The sequence below is a fragment of the Ictidomys tridecemlineatus genome, chromosome 14 (genome assembly GCF_052094955.1).
Source record: "Ictidomys tridecemlineatus isolate mIctTri1 chromosome 14, mIctTri1.hap1, whole genome shotgun sequence".
Lineage (NCBI taxonomy): Eukaryota > Metazoa > Chordata > Mammalia > Rodentia > Sciuridae > Ictidomys > Ictidomys tridecemlineatus.
In genome coordinates this window covers 22,088,100-22,108,086 of record NC_135490.1, presented here as the reverse complement: position 1 = coordinate 22,108,086, position 19,987 = coordinate 22,088,100, and the positions used below count along the sequence as shown (strand labels likewise).

The 19,987-nt window shown below is 35.8% G+C and overlaps 1 long non-coding RNA gene across 1 annotated transcript; it reads right to left on the bottom strand.

Moving 5' to 3' along the window:
* On the bottom strand, positions 1-18,803 carry LOC144370310 (uncharacterized). Its single transcript, XR_013430283.1, has 2 exons — positions 18,644-18,803; positions 1-5,545 (listed from the first exon to the last, which is right to left on the bottom strand). It is a non-coding gene; the product is annotated as an uncharacterized LOC144370310 (long non-coding RNA).
* Between the last annotated feature and the right edge of the window lie 1,184 nt (positions 18,804-19,987).

Genomic DNA, 19,987 nt, shown 5'->3' with positions numbered 1-19,987 from the left:
TTTATCATGTATTCAGATGTTTTATTTTATGCATTTTAAACATTGTCCATAGAACAGAGTCATAGTCATTATCAGACTGCCCAAAGGAATTTGTGTGAGTTCCCAACTGCTAATGTAACACTTTACCATAAACTTAGTCACTTAAAATAAAACAGATTTATCTTAGAGACATGAGGTTCAGAAGTCTGAAATGGGTTATTATAAGGCTAAAATTGAAATATAGGCAGGGTTTCCCACCTTCTAGAGGCTGAAAGGAGAACCTGTTTCCCTTTACATGTAAAGTAACACATTCACATGTTCCAAAGCTCACAACATGGATATCTCTGAGAGTCTCTTATTCTTCCTGAGACAATGTCTATAGTGTGCATGCACATACACAAAAGCAAGGAACTCTTGGTTTTCTACCACCCTTTTTGATATTAGAATCTTATCAATGATATCTTCCATAACTCAATATTATACACTTTTTAATTTTGTTAGAAATCTAACATTCCTGCATTACCTAGCACATAAGCATTTCAGGGAACATGTAAGAATCACATAAGTGATAATAATAAATACAATAATATATAATAATAAATATACTATATATTAATACAATAATAAATATAATAGTAAATATCAGATTCTACAGTGTGTTTGAAATTATATGCGGCCTCACATCTTCTAAGAGATTAGTGATGACTACTTTCAAACAATAAACATGAACATAAGGTGCTTCAAATAATCTGTTTACATTATTTAAAGTTTTAAAATATATTTATGTGAAATAGACAAGGATGTGGGGAAAAGGGTATACTCATGCGTTGCTGATGAGACAGCAAATTGATGCAACCACTCTGGAAAGTAATATGGAGAATCCTCAGAAATGGGATGGAACCACCCAGTTACCTCATCCTTGGTACATATCCAAAGCATTTAAATCAGCATACTCCAGAGGGGCAGCCACATCAATACTTATAGCAACACAATTCACAATAGCTAAGCTGTAGAGCCAAACTAGATGCCCATCAGCAGATGAACAGATAAAAAAAAACTGTGGTGTATATACACAATGGAGCATTGCTTAGCCATAAAGAATAACTTTATAATATTTGTCAATAAACAGATGGATCAGGAGACTGTCGTGCTAAGTGAAATGAGACAGTCCCAAAAAGCCAAGGTCAAATATTTTCTTTGATATGTGAAAGCTAATTCACATTAAGGGTAGGGAGGGATAAAACAAATAGGAGTTCAATGGAGTAGACAAAGAGAAATGAAGGGAAAGGATGAGGGATGGGAAAAGGCAAGACAGTGGAATGAGTCTTACATAACTTTCTTATGTACAAAGATGAATAAACCACAGTGAATCTCACCATCATGCACATCTGCAAGAAATTAATTGAAAAAAATAACTATGGATAAATGGCACAAAGATCTGTAGAGCAGAAAGAAGGGAACCGATGATGGGGGTTGGGAGGGGATGGAGGAGTATGGGGGACTGAATTAGAACAAGATCTATTCCATACTTTGACAATTATGTCAAAATGGATTCTAGTGTCATGTATAAATGAAAAGAATTAGTTGAAAAAAATAATGAATGAATTTTAAAAATAAAATGTGTTTATGTGAAATAGTTAATACTTTTGATCTCAAAATAATTATGATAAAAAGTTTACTGATGAATTCTATGTATATATACATACATATGTGCACACATATATATTTCATAGATGTTTATACATAATATTGAAAAGTCATGTTTTTAAAAAGAATGAAAATGAATTGGCATAAACATAAATGCCTCTCTACTCCTTGATAAATAGCTGCAATGTCATAGGTCAGTCAGGAAAAGTTTTGAAATACTTTTCACCTAGTTGCTTTCTTATTATAAAACTGCTGCAGAATCCTTTTTACTCTAGAATAAAAAAATCACATTATTATCCTCAAAATAAAATAATTTAATAGAAATAATTCTTCAGATACTCTTAAACACTTTTGTACAATCATGGTTTTTTAAATCAAATGTGAAGCTTTCTAGAATCCAGTGGACTTTAATAGCTAATTTTTGTTCTTTCCCTCATTTACATACAAATTCTTTTCTCCCACTTTAAATGCCATCAAGTTATCTGAAATTAGTGGTGAGGAGGAAAAATAGGAACAGTGGAATATTCTAGGAGATAAAATAATTATTGCTTTTGCAGTTCAGTGGTATTTAACAAAGGAAGTCTGGGAGAGGCCCTCTGTCTACCTTTCTGTGTGCACATTGTATGATGGCCATCTCACAGAATTCGCTTGTAATTCTCTCCTGAATAACTTTTTATAGTTAGCTTCATATCATGATTATGATCTGGGGTAATTTTGTTCTGCAACTAAATATGTAAAATATGGAATTTATTTTGTTTTCTTTTTTTCTTTACCAGGAAAAAAAATATTATTTAAAGAAATGTGGAGAGCTGGAGTGGCACTAAGGGAGTTAGGAAACCTGAGTTCTGGTCTCGATTGAACAATTACCTCTACTAACTAACCAGGTGTGAGAACTTGAGTACAACATGGACTCAGGGAACACAAAACCTCATTCCACCCCATACTATGCTCTATAATGTCTTGGAAACTATCATATATTCATTTTACTTTTTCTCCTCAGTTATCAGGCTCATTATTCCTCAAACATTTTAATAAATCTTAAAAACTGGTTTAAAGCAGCTGATGCAATGACACATTGATTTTTATTTAGAAGTCTGAAAAGGTGGGAAATGTAATTATTTTACCTGTTTCCACTTTCCTCATTGGAGAAAAAAATAGCCCTAAAAATATTGATAAGACTACAACATTGTTTTAGGTGAACTGAGATCTAGTAGATCAGGAGAAAAATTTGGTGGATATAAAAGGCCTGAAGAGGGTCAAGTAGAAAGAGGAAAAGAAAGAACAGGGTTAGGAGCCAAGAAAGAAAGTCAAAGAACAGGACTCCAGTGTGATCTTTCCACAAATCCTGTCTGATTCCTCTAATTATTAATGTCCAGGGAGAATCCACCTCTGGTGAGAGCAGTGAGCACACTGGGCTTTTCCTATAGAACAGGAATCAGCAAACTTTCATTCAAAAAAAGCCAAATAGCAAATATTTTAGGTTTGGTAGGTCACATCATCTCTGTTGTAACTATACAACTCTGTGGTTGTATCATGCCAAAAACACAAATGAATGGGTAGGGCTCATCTTTGTTCTAACCAAACTTTATTTTTGGACCTTGACATTTGCATTGCATTTAATTTTCATTTCACAAAATATTGTTCTTCTTTTAACTTTTTTAAAACAATGTAAAAATGTATAATCCATTCCCAGTTTACAGGTTGTAAATTAGTCAGTAGGTCAGATTGGCCTGCAAGTCATAGACATCATTAGCTAATTGCTACTGTAGACCAGAGCAGAGAGGGAGAAGAAACTGCAGCATTTATCTCAGCTCTAAGGGAGTAACCCCAGATATTCTGCAATTGCAGGGAGAGTTGTGGACTGTCAGTGACTGGGAAAGTAAGATTTAATGGAGCTTAAAGTTTTATATATATATATATATATATATATATATATATATATATATATATATATGATATGTAAATATGTGTGTATGTGTGTGTAATAAGTAGAACAGTTTAGGCTTGTAAATCAAGTATAATCATTAGAATTCTGAAAATTAAATAGTATTAGTTGATGTAATAAGAAAAAAATAAAGAGACAGTATTAATACAAGAACAGAAGTAGGTTTTACTGAACAGAGGCATAAAGTAGAATGAAGTGAATCTCTAAATTCTCAGCAGAGATTATAAATATTTTGGAGTTAACACAACAAAAAACTTTGAAGGATAAGTTGAATTTTAAAAGCCTTCAAGAAAAAGATTTCAAAAAAGAACAGAGGCAAGAATCAGTAAGATTTTTGTGTGTTACTACAGAGAAATTAGGCTATGTAAGAGGAAATGAAGAGGGGTCCACTCATCTCCTCCTGCTAATGGAGAACCCCTGCTCTGAAGACCCCCCCCACTTGAAGGCAAGACTTCATGTGAGGTCAGGATGTGGGGGGGAGGGAAGGTGTGTGTAGGAGCCGCTCAGCTGCTCTCAGGGAATGCTGAGACACAGCACCTGGCCCAGAGTACAGGAAGGGTCCTGAGATGCCACCAGCCCAGGTCATGAGAATGCAGACACAGGGCTGCTGACACAGCCCAGCTTATGTCAAAAGTTGTTGTCAAAAGCAAGCGAGAGGGGAGGGATGGTGGCTCAGTGGTAGAGCGCTTGCCTAGCATGTGTGAGGCACTGGGTTCGATTCTCAGCATGACATATAAATAAATGAATGAAATAAAGGTTCACTAACATCTAAAAAATATTTTTAAAAAAGCAAATGGGAAAACACTAACGTGTGTAGAATTGGATGGAATTATGGACTTCATGAAGTGGTTGATGCTTTTCTCTTCCCTACCTGGGTACCTCACCCACCTCCAAAGATGGAGCAAAGTTCTAATAATAGTCAAGGTTAAATAAAAAGAGTGGGGGTAGACCAAGAGTACATTTAAAATACTTCAAAAGAGGAAAAACTATTTTAATATCAATAAAAAAAATAAATAGAAAGTTCTGAAATAAATCTTTTGACTTCTTTGACCCCTGATCATTTGGTGGAGGGGGGTGTTTCCCATTTGAGCACTGGTCTGCCTTAATCTGTTTGGGCTGGTCTTTCAAAATACTGTTTAATAGAGTAGGTGGCTTAGAAACAACACAAATTTATTTCTGACAGTTCTGGTTCCTGGGAATTCTAAGATCCAAGTGCCATAGATTCCATGTCTGGTGAGGGGCACTTTCTAGTCTATAGTGGGTGCTTCCTAGTTGGTCCTCAGATGGTAGAAAGGGAAAGGCAGTTCTGAGTTCTCTTTTAGAGGAGAGCTAAACCTATTCACGAAGGCATCACCCTCATGACCTAATCACCTACCAGAGTTTCCACCTCCCCATCACACTGGGGAATCAGTTTCAACATATGAGTTTTAGGGAGACACAAAGATTCAAATCCTAAAATGATCTCTGTGCAGTCAGCACACGGATAGAAGCCCACGGGTGTTCTTTGCAGGGGAGAAGACTCTAGCTGGGTACATCTAACAGGAATTTTTTCATGGGTTCGTCTTTCCATGTCCTTTTTTATCTTCAGAATAAAATGACTGTGCTGCATCAAGATCAGAAGCGTCAGCCTGTTAGAACTTGAGCCTGAGATGAGACGGAAAAAGGAGCCTTCCAGCTCACACGAAGTTTGCTTACCAGGTAGGACAAGTGTGTGTGGTCAAATCCCTGACTGGTAATAAAGAGGAGTCCTTTGCAAGAGTCACTGTCAGCACTTTATCTCCATTAGGGATCCATTGGGAGTGGCTGGGCTATAGGCGGATGATTGATGGAGAATTCAGATCAAATTTATTTCATGAGAAATAAATGAGAGGTCCATGCTGGAGGTCAAGTTGTCATTCTGAGGCTTCAGACAGGCAGAGGATGTGGACAGCTGCAGGGGCAGATCTCACCAGCATGGCAGGAGTTTAAGAGTCACTGCAGAGAAAGAAGGAACAAGAACCGGATTAGTCTGAAGGATGGAAAAACAGAGCTTACTCTGCTCAAAGGAGGATATTTGCCTCTTAAAAGGTAATCTGTACCCTGAGGCCTGGAAAAGGAAAAAAAAAATCCCTTATTGGTACTCAGAAAGCAGACTGAGTCTATTTCCATGATGTACCCAGGGAGAGACCTCTCTAGACAATTCCCAGGATAAAATCAGCATCTGTGCCAGCACTAGTAAGGATAAAAATAACCAGGACTATCAATCCTCCTTCCTTAGATCATAAACTGATCATTAGGCGCAAAGAGGGAACAGTTTTTGTCCACCTGGGAGTGTACAATTAGATTCAGTCTGGGAGGTTTTATGCTTTTTTTTCCAAGGCAGCCATAGGGATGAAGAGTAAGAAATGAAAAAGGATGACAAGGGACAGCATTCTGCTGGCATCTGCCACTCTACTGCTCTGAAACATTGAAAGTGCAAAGAGTTACTGGGCGTTGCAGAACACACCTTCCATGATCATGGTGCCTACCTTTCTTATATAAGGTTGTATTCTGAAGATGGAAGGGAAGGTGACAGCCCTGACTGTTATTCCAAGAGGAAAAAAAAAATGTGACTAGAGCTTGTACTTAATGACAGAGACTGTCAATGCTCAGATTTACCTACTACATTATGTGACATTTAACTTGGAATAGAAAAGAAATGCAAAAGGGAAATGTCATTGGGAGTCTCCTGAATGTTTGGATCACACACCAGCAAGAACAAAGAGCAGTCAATAGACCTTCTGTGCCTTTTGTCTGCCAGTTCAGATATGCCATGTTACTCTCAGACTGAAATGATAGGAAATGAGCTTTAATAATGGCTTCCTTCTGAACAACTTTAAAAGTCATTGGTTCAAGAACTCAACAGAGGAGTGATCATTGTTCCTGGGGCCAAGTTAATGCAGTTTTTTGTCTCTGCTAGAATGTTAAATGTATTCACTATTGAATGACCACTTATTTTCTCATCCATACTCATCATGTATATATCACATAAATTTACCCTGTTGAACAAAACTCTGTAACATGTACCTACATGCAATCATACAGCTAAATACGCATTCTTTTTTTCTTCAAAGACTTTACAAGTTGTTGACGATTGTTATTAAAAATTGTTATTGTAGCTTACTATTCTCATTTTAAATAAGATACAGTATCCAAAGTCATTTTTCAGTCAAATCCCATAAAAAGCTGATTTTCAACACAAAAGTTGCTTTTCAGAAAAAAATAATAATTTAGAATTTCCAAAAACAAAGAGGGATAATATACAAATAACATGAGTTAGGCAGTAAAGAAATAGCACAAATTGAAAAAAAATTACACTATACTCGTCTTATTAGTAATAACCCTTCAGATTGGTCAATTTGGGCTACAAGATGATTACACCAAAAACTGATGAAGCTGGGCAAGGTGACCCACACCTCTAATCCCGTGACTTGGGAGGCTAAGGCAGGAAGATTACAAGTTAAAAGCCATCCTCAGCAATTTAGCAAGATCCTGTCTTAAAGCAAAACAAAAGTAGAAGAAGAAGGAGGAGGAGGAGGAGGAGGAGGAGGAGGAGGAGGAGGAGAAAGAAGAAGAACTGAAAATGTAGCTCAGTGGTAAATTGTCCTGGATTCAATTCCCAGTATAAAAAGCAAATTGCTGATAAAACCATTTTTTTTTACCAAAACATCCTAATTACTGAAAGAAAATCATGTGTGTCTTTACTTATAAAAAAAAAAAAACTGGTTCAATTTTGCACCTTAACAATATTCTATATTTTGGAAACTTGATTTGTTTGTTGAAAACTAAACTTTTTTCTAATATTATGTAACTGAATATCTCTCTCTCTCTCTCTCTCTCTCTCTCTCTCTCTCTCTCTCTCTCTTCAGTACATTTCTTTGGCAATATATTGCCAAAAACAATAAAATTAATTTTAGTTTGAGGACCTGCAATAAAGTTTGAACTTCTTGCTGAAGCAATTAATCATAATGTAAAGGGAAAAAAAGAAAAGAAATTAGCTTTAGAGAGCCTGAATACAGAGATCTACAATAGTTAGTGATCATGTTAGAAATATTCAATCTCCTCTCTCTCCAGGGTGCAATTTACCTTCCAAATTAGGAAGAGGAAAATAATGATACATATATTTAACTCTAAACCAAAGGATTGAACAATGTATTCAATGAAATAATATCAGAAAACTTCCCAAACATAAAGAATGAATTGGAAATCCAAATTAAAGAAGCCTACAGGACACTGAATGTACAAAATCACAACAGATCCACACCAGGGCACATTATAATAAAAATGCCCAACATACAGAATAAGGAAAGAATTTTAAAAGCCAAGAGAGAAAGGAGTCAGATTACATATAGGGGAAAACTAATTAGGAAAACAGCAGATTTTTCAACCAGACCCTGAAAGCTAAAAGATCCTGAAACAACATATATCAAGCTATGAAAGAAAATGGAATAACCAAGAATCTTATATCCAGCAAAATTAAGCTTTAGATTTGATGATGAAATCAAAACCTTCCACAATAAACAAAAGTTAAAAGAATTTGTAGCTAGAAAACCGGCACTACAAAACATCCTTGGAAATATATTCCATGAAGAGGAAACAAAAAACAACAATGAAAATCAGCAGAGGGAGGTAGTACCCTAAAGGAAAACCTAATCAAAGAAGAAAATCAAGTCAAGTTAAATAACAAAAATATACAAATATGGCTGGGAATACAAACCATGTCTCAATAATAAACTTGAATGTTAATGGCTTAAAATCACCAATCAAGAGACACAGGCTAGAAGATTGGATTAAAAAAAAAAAAAAAAAAAGACCCAACCATATGCTGCCTCCAGGAGACTCATCTGATAGGAAAATACATACACAAACTGAAGGTGAAAGGTTGGGAAAAATCACACCACTCACATAGATTGTGGAGGCAAACAGGTGTTTCCATCCTGGTATCAAATACAGTAGACTCCAAGCCAAAGTTAATAAAAAATGATAAAGATGGACATTACATGCTGCTCAAGGGAACCATACACCAACAAGACGTAACAATTATAAATATGTATGCCCTAAAAAAATCGTGCAGTTATGTTCACCAAACAAATTCTTCCCAAGTTCAAGAGTCAAATTGACCACAACACAAAAATCCTAGGTGACTTTAATACACCTCTCTCACCACTGGATAGATCTTCCAAACAAAAGTTTAATAAAGAAACTATAGATCTCAATAATACAATTAATTACTTTGACTTTACTGACATATAAAGAATATTTCAACCTGCATCAAACAGATACACTTTCTTCTCAGCAGCACATGGATCCTTCTCTAAAATATACCATATAATATGCCAAAAAGCAACTCTTAGCAAATACAAAAATTAGATATACTACCCTGCAATTTATCACATCATAATGAAATGAAATTGGAAGTCAATGACAAAGTAAAAAATTAAAACTACTCCAAAGCCTGGAGACTAGACAATATGCTACTGAATGAACATTTGGTTGCAGAAAACATCAAGGAGGAGATTAAAAAAAATTAGAGGTAAATGAGAACACAGACAAAACATTCAGAAATCTCTAGGACACTATGAAAGCAGTACTAAGAGGAAAGTTCATTGCATGGAGTTTATTCTTTAAAAGAAAAAAAAGTCAACAAATAAATGACCTAACATTACATCTCAAAGCCCTAGAAAAAGAAGAACAAATCAACACTAAAAGCAGTAGAAGGCAGGAAATAATTAAAATTAGAAATGAAATCAAAACAAAAGAAACAATTGAAAAAATTGACAAAACAAAAAGTTGGTTCTCTGAAAAAATAAATAAAATTGACAGATCCTTAGCAATGGTAAAGCAGAGAAGGAGCGAGAAAACTCAGATTAACAGCATACATGATGAAAAAGGTAGTATCAGAACAGACACTACAGAAATACAGAGGATAGTTAGAAATTATTTTGAAAATTTATATTCCAATAAAATAGAAGATATTGAAGGCATTGACAAAATTCTTAAGTCATACAATTTTTCCAAATTGAATCAGGAAGATGTACATAATATAAACAGACCAAAATTAAGTGATGAAATAGAAGATGCCATCAGAAGCCTACCAGTCAAGAAAAGCCCAGGACCAGATGGATACACAGCTGAGTCCTACAACACCTTTAAGCAAGAGCTAATACCAATTCTCCTCAATTTATTTCAGGACATAGAAAAAGAGATAGAACTTCCAAACTTATTATATGAGGTCAATATCACCCTCATTCCAAAACCAGGCAAAGACACAACAAAGAAAGAAAACTATCTCTAATGAACATAGATGCAAAAATTCTCAATAAAATTCTGGCAAATCAAATACAAAAACATATCAAAAAGATCGTGTACCATGATCAAGTGGGATTCATCCCAGGGATGCAAGGTAGGCTCAACATACATAAATCAATAAATGTAATTCATCACATGAATAGACTTAAAGATAAGAATCATAGGATCATCTCGATAGATGCAGGAAAAGCATTTGACAAAATACAGCACCCCACACATTCAAAACACTAGAAAACTAGATATAACAGTTTAAAATAAATACCTAGGAATAAATATAACCAAGAGGAAAAGACCTCTACAATGAAAACTACAGAACACTGATGAAAGAAATTGAAAAAGACACAAGAAGATGGAAAGACTGTCCATATTTATTGATAGGCAGAATTAATTTTGTTAATATGGCCATACTACCAAAAGCAATATACAGATTAAATATAATGCACATCAAAATACCAATTACATTCCCCACAGAACTAGGGGGAAAGATCCTACAGTTCCTTTGGAGGAATAAAAGACCCAAAATGTCCAAGGAATTTTAAGCTATAAAAGCAACGCTGGCAGGATCACAATACCTGACTTCAAATTTTGCCACAGAGTTACAAAAACTGCATGGCACTAGCATAAAGCAAGATACATAGACCAATAGTACAGAATGAAAGACACAGAGATAACCCCATGTCTACAGTCATCTAATGCTTGACAGAGATGTCAAAAAACATACATTGGAGTAAAGAGAGCCTCTTTAACAAAAGATGCGGGGAAAACTGGTTATGTATATCAGTGGAATTAAACTAGAACGTTATCTCTCACCACACAAAAAAAAAATCAACTCGAAACGAATTAAAGATCTAGGAATTAGACTAGAAATTATGTAACGCCTAGGGGGAAAAATGTAATGTCAACACTCCTGTATATGGTCTCAGGCAACAACTTTCTCAACTGAATCCTTGAAGATCAGGAAATAGTGCCAAGAGTTAATAAATGAGATAGGATCAGATTAAAGAGCTCTGCACAGAAGGAAAAAAAAACAATTAGGAGTGTGAAGAGAGAGCCAACATAATGAGAGAAAAATCTATCTACTCTTCTGACAGAGGATTAATATCCAGAATATGCAAAGAACTCAAAAAAATTTAACACTAAAACAACAAACAACCCAATTAATAAATAGGCAAGGACCTAAACAGACACTTCTCAAAATAAGAAACACAAATGGCCGTCAAATATATGAAAAAAATGCTTACTATTGTTTGCAATTAGGGAAATACAGATGAATACTACACTGAAATTTCAACTTACTTCAGTTAGAATGGCAGATATCAAAAATACAAACAATAAAAATTTCTCAAGAGAGGGGCTGGGGATATGGCTCAGTTGGTGGAGAGCTTGCCTCTCATGCACAAGGCCCTAGGTTCAATCTCCAGCACTGAAAAAAAAATCCTCAAGAGGATGTAGAGAAAAGGAATTCTTTTACCTGGTCAGTGTGATTTTAAATTAGTACAATCACTATGAAAATCAGTATGGCGTTTTCTCACAAGACTAGTGAAAGAATTGCCAGAGGACCTAGCTATACCACTCCTCAGTATTTATCTTAAAGAATTGAAATCAGTGTACTCTAACAATAGCAGCACAATATCCAAACTATGAAACCAGTTTATCAATGGATGAATGGATAAAGAAAATGTGGTATAGATACACAAGGAGTTTTATTCAGTCATAAAAAAGGAATAAAATTTCAGGAAAATATTTGGAAAGTAAGCCAAACTCAGAAAGTCAAAGATCATATGTTTACTTTCATATGCAAAATTGAGACAGGAAAAAAAAGAAAGGGGGGAACCTTATGAAGGTTGAAGGACTATGAGTAAAGTAGAAGAAAGGGACTAGGGGGACTAGGGGAGGGAAAGGGAAAATACTGGAGAACAACATTGGTCAAATTGTATTTGATATTGTGTGACTGTACAAATATGTAACAACAAATCTCACCATTATGTATGATGCACCATTATCTACGATGCACCAACGAAAAGTATGGAAGAAAGGAATAACTGGTAGAAAGTTAGAAATAATAAATAAGAGAGTAAAATGATCAAATTTCACTCAATATTTATTCAGTGCAATTTATGCATCAATCATTGTGCTAGAAGCTAGGAAGGCATGAAGGGACCAAACATGAACCTCCCCTTGGAAGACTGAATCTCTGATCATGTTGAGAAAATATTTCTTAAAAAGGAGAGGACCACAATTCTGTTTTTCATCCTTGGCCTCCCCCATAAATTCTGCCTTTAACAGGATATTAATTAACAGAAAAGTGTCTCGACAATTCTTCAAACTCAACATATCCAAAACTCAGTGTTTCAGTTTGGATGTGGAGTGTCCCTCAACGATTCATGTGTTGAAGATTAGGTCTCCAGTGCATCCATGTTCAGAGGTGGAGCTTTGGGAAATGATTGGACCTAAGACTCTAACCTCTTTGGTGGATTAACCCATTGATGGATTCAAGCTGAATTGTGTGGTAGACTATAGGAGATGAGATACGTTGAAAGGAGCTCACGGTGGGGGACTATGTCTGGTCCCTGATCCCTTTCTCTTTGCCTCTCTGTTTTCTACGCACCATGAAGTAAGCAAACTCCTCTGCCTTATGCCACAATCATGATGTTCTACCTCACCCCAGGTCCAAAGCAATGGAGACAGTTGACTATGGACTGAAACCTCTGAAACTGTAAGCCAAAGTAAATCTTTCCTCATTTAAGTAGATCTTCTCAAGTATTTTGTCTCAGTGGTGGGAAATAGCTGACAAACTCAGCATCTTCCCTAATAAACCAACTCATCATGTCCACCTACTTCACATGACAAAGACATCCCCCCTGGTCCCCACAGGCCAGAAAACTCTGAGTCAGCTTCAGCTCTTTACATTTTCTCTATCCTCTGTTATACCTCAAGCTCTGCCTCTTCTATCACAGAAATAATTCTTAGGTTCATTCGTCAAACTTCCCTTCCCCTAATTTAAGTCCTCATTATCTTTGTGGTGAACTAATGAAAACTGTTCAGTGCCTCTTCCAATTTTTCCCTTCTTCCACAAGTGCTTTGCATTGACAAAAGCACTATCCTCCTAACACATGAGGACATCAGCACATCTCATCATCCTACTCAAAAACCTCAACGCTATGAAATATTGGCAAGCAATTGTAAGTGATGTTTGATTCCCCTACAGCGCAGCTTAACATTTACAATCCATTGCACTAGATGCATCTACATAACGGATGCTAGGCTGAACTATGTTCTGTTCTTCCAAACACAATTTGGATGTTCATATTTCCAACCATCTCATTCACTGGTCCTCAGCCAAGAATTCTTTCTTGGCTATCACCACATCTCTTCCAGTCTGCACAAATCTGAAATCTCTGATTGGAAGCCAAAGAATAGAGACTTGTGGAAAATTAATCTTTGAGGCAAAAGAAGATGAGTGGATATGGTGTGGTCAGTTATTGGTAAAGTTTAAGGCTCAATGATAAATCCGAGTGTGCAGAAATCTGAAGGGACAAATCTAACTGCAAATCTCACTAAATTTAATGAAGAAAAAGACCTGCATCCTATACCAGCTCTGTAAAATGATCACACTCAGTGATTTCTGGCTTTTGCTTCTTTGGGGGCCCTAATGCCCTACTCCCATGAATTTTCTCAAAAGCATAGACCTCTATAAGGTTAGAGTCTGACTGACAATAACAACACAGCCCATTCAAAATAGATGATAGGAAAAGTCCCTTGCTCAGAAGATATGAAACTATTTTTCTTAGGTTGATTAGCAGGTCGGTTTCAGATATTTTTGGTAGCATTTGTTTTAAAATGTTCTCCCTTTCACAGACTTTTCTAATTCTAAGATTTTTATAAATGCAAAAAACTGTCATGCAAGGAAAAGCTAAAAATAGCATATGCAATTTTACATAACCAGTCTCATCGTAGCATGTCAGGTCACCTTAATCCCTCAGTGAGTAAGCACTAGTTGAACTATTGAGATATTTCCATTCATTATCGTCTTGTTTCTTGAATGTCTGTGGCATCTGTAACCAAGAACCAATTCCAATGTAGGTCATTAATCATCAGAGTTGCTTAGTGCCAAAAACCAGAGTGAAGCTGCCTATTCTGTTTTCCTTAAACTTCTCTACAGAATGCCACATAAATGAATAGTCATTCCTCGAAGAGAAGGCCAATCTTGAGTAGGTTCTGAATTAAATGCACATTAAACCTCATAGAAAATTTCTTCTGGCAAAATGCATCATTTCAATTTTATCTGTATTTCATCATTTCAATTTTATCTGTAATTTATCTATAACTCTTCAAGTTTTAGCAATAAAGCATGAATTCATATATAATAAATATTTTGTCTGTCAGAAAAAGCATATTAGATTATTTAAAATATTCAGTTTTAACTGTATCAAGACAAGTTATAGAAGCATTTTTAAGAGGTCAATAGATACTAATAACCACAGCCTATGTGCTATGTGGCCAAAGAACTAAAATATGAAGCCTAATAATAAAGTACATTTTTTCCAAAATAAATAAAACTTTCCATATGGAGAAATATTTTCACTTTTGAGAAAATTATGTGTAATCCAACTGCATTTCAAGCTCTTCATACTTTTATGAAGCCCCGGAACACTGAGTGCCATTGGAAAAGACATGCTACTTGCTTTAAATGGGCATCAGAGAATTGGGGAAGTTAATTTTATCCACCAACAGGTACAAATTATACGAAATGAAATTTGGCTTGATAATGAAGAATGCCCTGATATTCAGATATACTTAGAAGGAATTCAGTACCTTGTCAAAGAGAAAAGTTAGGATCAACTAAATTGAAGGACATGGAGCTTGATTAAACTATCAAAAGTTCCCTGTACAGAAAGCCATGGATTTTAAGAAAGCAGAAACCTGCTACTTTATTTAAGGTGTTTTCTTATAGGGTTATCTTGTCCATACTACAAACCTTTAACCAAGCATGCTGTGCACAAAATCGTGTGGAGTGAAGGATGGAGGGAACCCAACAAGAAGTAAAATAAAGAAAAAGGACAACACATGGGAAAAGCAGAATGCAGAAGGAAAATGGAAAATTCAGAGGAAACCATGGTTCAGAGCCTTTGGAAACTAAAAAGAAATGTAATTTACCCATGACTCACAAAGCTATTAGGCTGTAACTATAAAATAGGGGGCATTTACCAATTTTTGATGAATTTCAAATGGCAGTACAAGCCCAGAATCTACCTGGGTTGCCGTTATTTTTTCAAAATTTATCCATATCTACTATGTACCAGCCACTATTCTAGACTTGGGAGATAAAGTAGGGATAGCACATGGATCAGTATGGCCAGAGCAGAGTGCGGGGAGACTGGTAGAAATCTCTCCCAGGAACCCCAAAAGCTAAAGATAGACAGCTTTTTTTCCTCCATCACTACCTCTGGCAGCTCCAAGGTGATTGTTCACAGAATCCTGCAATTCGGTGCCCACTGCCTTCCTCCTAAGGAAAAGTGAAGCCTGCTAACAATACACAGACCAGCCAAGGAGTTTCACCAGCCCCATCTTCACCCCCATGCTGGAGAATAATATAGACCAGTACTAAACCCAAACCATCAGTGTTCTTGTTTCTAGTACTTAATTACTGTTTTCCTTTTGCCATTGTTGCACAAAACCATTACATTTCCCTTCAGCAGATTTTGGCATATATACATTTTATGCAGTCTGTAGAAGTCATGGGTCTTTCTCAAATATCACACTTTTAGATTCATTAGAATAATATGCATGATATTAACACCGGAAATCTATCCCAGTGGAATGCAGTTCTGACTAGCATCCCCTTGATGGTGCAGGGACAGAGGTATAGTTCACAGTGATTTCTTTTTTTATATATTTTAGTTCTTAGCTTTATTGTCAAATAATCTTTCCCAAAGTAGTATGATTCATCAAAGCCTTTAAGTAATTTGAGAATTAATACAGACTTGAACAATGTTGGCTACGTCAAGGGAGCAGTTAAGTGGTCTCATGCCTCTCAAACTACATTATAAAATGCCCTATCCCAGCATTTTATAATCTCAAAAGCCCAAGTACCACAAAAACAAACAAATAAATAAATAAATTATAAACACTGTAATAATTATTAAATCCCCTTACAATTCATGATTTAAACGGTGGCCTGCTTTGCCTTCCAAATAAAATAAATCCAATTGTCATCAACTAACTTTTCTTACTATATCTTCCCTGAAATAAAAATAAATAAATATTTTTAATATTTTTGAATCACTATAAATTCTTTAATGTGTCATAGAATTAAAGTTAGAATGAAGTTGTGAATTATTTTCTATCAACTTAATAAAATGGGTTTTGAATATTCAATATCAATCTACCCCTTTGAAAATATGCTGATTAGAACCTATTACTTGGTCTATTTTTTGGATTGCATGCTTTGGGTTACAAATAATAGAAAATACAACTCAGGGTGGCTTAAACACAAGGTGTTTACTACACAGGGTGATTGGTACTTGCTAATGCAAGACTGAATGAGGCAGTCCCCAGGCTGCTCCACAATGACATTAGGGCCCAGACTCCACCCTGCACTGGCCTCCTCAGTCCTGGGTTTGCACAGCCCATCAGCTACCACAGCACCAGGCCCCAAGTCCTTGCATTAAAAAACCCAATACCAAAGAGAACTCTTGCTCTCAACACTCAGAGTTGACAATCTCTCCAGGAGCCCCAAGGCTTTTTTCCCTCACAGAACTGGATTGTATGTCTCCAAACCAGTCAGGGAAATGGAAAACGAGATTGTCATGTTGGCCCTGAAATGATCATGACTAATCTCCTAGATCTGGGTACTCTGTCACCCAGATAGCCTCAGGATTCTAATGACAAGGGAAGAGTGAAGAAGCCTAACACTGCCTTCCACATATAACATGTGTCTTTTCCTTATAAATACTTTCTACGTTGTTTTTTTAATTGGTTTCATATACTTAACTATTCACAAAAGGAGAAATTGAGGTCTCAAGAAATCCAGTGATTTTCCAACAGGCATTTGCCAAGGTCACATTGCTCATAAGCTGCCCCTTCTGAACTGAGGCCTGGTTGGCTCCAAGCCTCTCTCCATCTGAGCCACACGGTCCCTAATTCTACCAGTTCAAGCAGAGAACAATGGGCCAAGCCATACCCCGGCTAGAATATCAGGCTCTGTCTGCCAAATATGTTTAGAGTTCCGGACTTTTCTCAGGAAAAAAAGATGCTCTTGTGAATCTTTAGTATAGGCTCCCCCAAACAATATGTTTTATTTGAAAAAAAAAAACTCTCCCTGGAGTTGAGGTGACAGGGACCATGAGTTCCAGAGAAGAGAAAATATTACCTCTTCCAGTCTCTCCACAAGCTGGTGGCATGTGCTTTGAGATCAGCACTGGTCATATGTCATAGACGGCATCTTTTTGATGATTTGAGAGCCTCGTAATTGTTTATTGACTCACACCCAGCTTCACTCCACTTGTACTTGAGGAGAAGCTATTTTTCTATAATTTAGTGGTAAATGACTTTTGAATAATGAGAACTTGGAGGGAGGAAAGAGGAAGTTATATGAAGCGAGGCAAATAATTGAAGATGTTCATAATGCAAGTCATTTTTCTCCAGAAATAGCACCTGGTGAATTTCCCTGTCTTTTTGTCTTGGGTGCAGAAAAAAAAAAATAACCCAAAGCCAGGCTCTGTGTTGTCTTAAGATATTGATGTTCAGGTATTCAGTGGCAGAGCAGCTGCTACTCTCATAAAATTAGACAGTAGCAAAATTTAATGATCTCGACAAGCTGCTAATTATGTTTTCTGCTGATATATTCTTACTAAAAATTTCCTCTTCTTAGTCTTCTGTCTACAATCTTTCACCGAGGAAAAGTTTATAACCGTCTTTCTAAGTGTTTAATATATTATTTTAGGGTGAATGTTTACCTCAGGAATACTTTTAATCCAAATTTCATTTAATGAAATCATACTTACATTGGTTAAGTAATAAGACACAAAATAGAAGTACTGTAGGGGACATATTCCCAGAACTGTTTTTAATTTGCTAATTGATATGAATTTTATAGATAGCTCTTTATCTCATTTTCCTTAAAATAAAACTTGAAAAAAAATTGTAAATAGTGTATTTTGACAATGGCAGTTTTATTTTACTTTATTTTTAAAATGACTAGTAGAATCAGCAGAAATATAATGGGTTACATATATTTTATTTAAAATTGCCCACAGTTGACCTGTGGTGAAGTCTCATGTGACTTCACCTCTGCAAAAGAGCTCAAAGAGGTGACATTAAGGATACCATGGGCTTCAAGTGTTTGTGGGAAAAAGAAAGAACTAAATAAAATGCAACATGAGGTTATGTAAACTATAAATTGCATTTTACCATAATTTCTTGGATCTATGCATTTTCAAATATATTCCAAAGAAATGTGGGGTGGAGGAAAAAGCTTTTTTGGTTTTGTTTGTTTGGTGGTGGAGGTGGGGTTTTTTTTCATGTTTAATGTAATAACTAAGGAAATTTGTCAGTTCTTCCCATTTTATATTTTTATTTGTGCTTTTAGCTTAGAAGTATGTTTTTAAATGCTTTACATAGTGTAGGTTACTAATCAGAGGTCAGTGTAGAAACAAGAATAAGTATCAGTGCTCTTAACATTTAAAATACAACTTTGAACACTACAGTGAGCACAGCTCTATCTGGCCAATAGAAATGCCTTACGTTTCAGAGCTTGACAGTTTGCAAAGTTCTATGCATCATCTCATTTGTTTTCAGGTACCCATGTCCTTGAGCTGGTGAGTGGGACATGGCTGCTCTTGTCCAGAGGAAGGTGGGATTCCATGGTGAGGAGTGACGTCCTATGGATTGTGGTGGAGCTCAGAACAAGACACAGACTTGGACCTACAGTAAAGCATTCTGGTCATTTTACAGGGTAAAAAATATAGGGACAAAAATGATTGGCAAAATACCTTACTAGAAATACAAATGAAAATTGTGATAACTTCATTCTGATTTGTTTCCATATGAGTCTACAAAATGCTGCTTCAAACAAAAATTTCCTCAGTATGTAAACACCCCTGCTACAATTAGTGTTCAGAGGACCCAAGCAGGAGGACAAATTCCTTCCTTTAATGCCACTGTTCTCTCTTGATGATTGTTTAATACTTTTGCATTTTTATTTAAACTCTGCTTTCATTTTCTATGTCTGGAAAATGCAAAATTAATGAGACCATTGATATTTACTTGGCCAAATCTGTATCATTATAAATCCACACCTATTATATGTTAACCAGTTTAAATGTAGACCATGCAAATTATTCAGTACAAAAAGCATGATTTTGCCTTTAAAAGTCTTATTTTTAAGTATGATTAATTTCTTTTACCTCTTCATAAATTTTAACATGCATTAACATATTCTGACTTGTGCATATAGGTAGTTCTGTGCCAGCCAAACACTGGGAGTGGCTAGTATAATATTTAATTTTATTTTTGGTCGGGAGGAGGGTACTGAGGAGTGAACCCATGGGAAATTTACCCCAGCCCTTTTTTTTTATTTTGAGACAGGGTCTCATAAAGTTCCTTGGTGCCTTGCTAAGTTGATGAGATTGGCCTTGAACTTGCCATTCTGCTGCCTCAGCCTCCCAAGCCACTGGAATTACAAGCATACACCATTGCATTCAGCTTGACTTTATTTTTAAAACAAGCTTATAGAAAACTATTCTGCAGTAGCACAAAATACTAAACATAGAGTTACTGTATGACCTAACAATTTCATCCCCAGGTATATATCCATGAGAAATTAAAATATCACACCTTTAAAAATTTATACACAATATTCACAGCAACATTATTTGTAATATCCCAAAAGTGGAAACAGCCCAAATGGTCATCAACTGATGAATGGACAAATAAAATGTGGTCTACCTATACAACAGAATATTATTTGAAATTTTAAAAGAATGAAGTACTGATATTTACTACTACATAAAAGGTCCTTAAAACACTATTCCATATAAAACCAGCCACAAAAGATCACATAGTGGACATATTCCACATGTTCAGAAT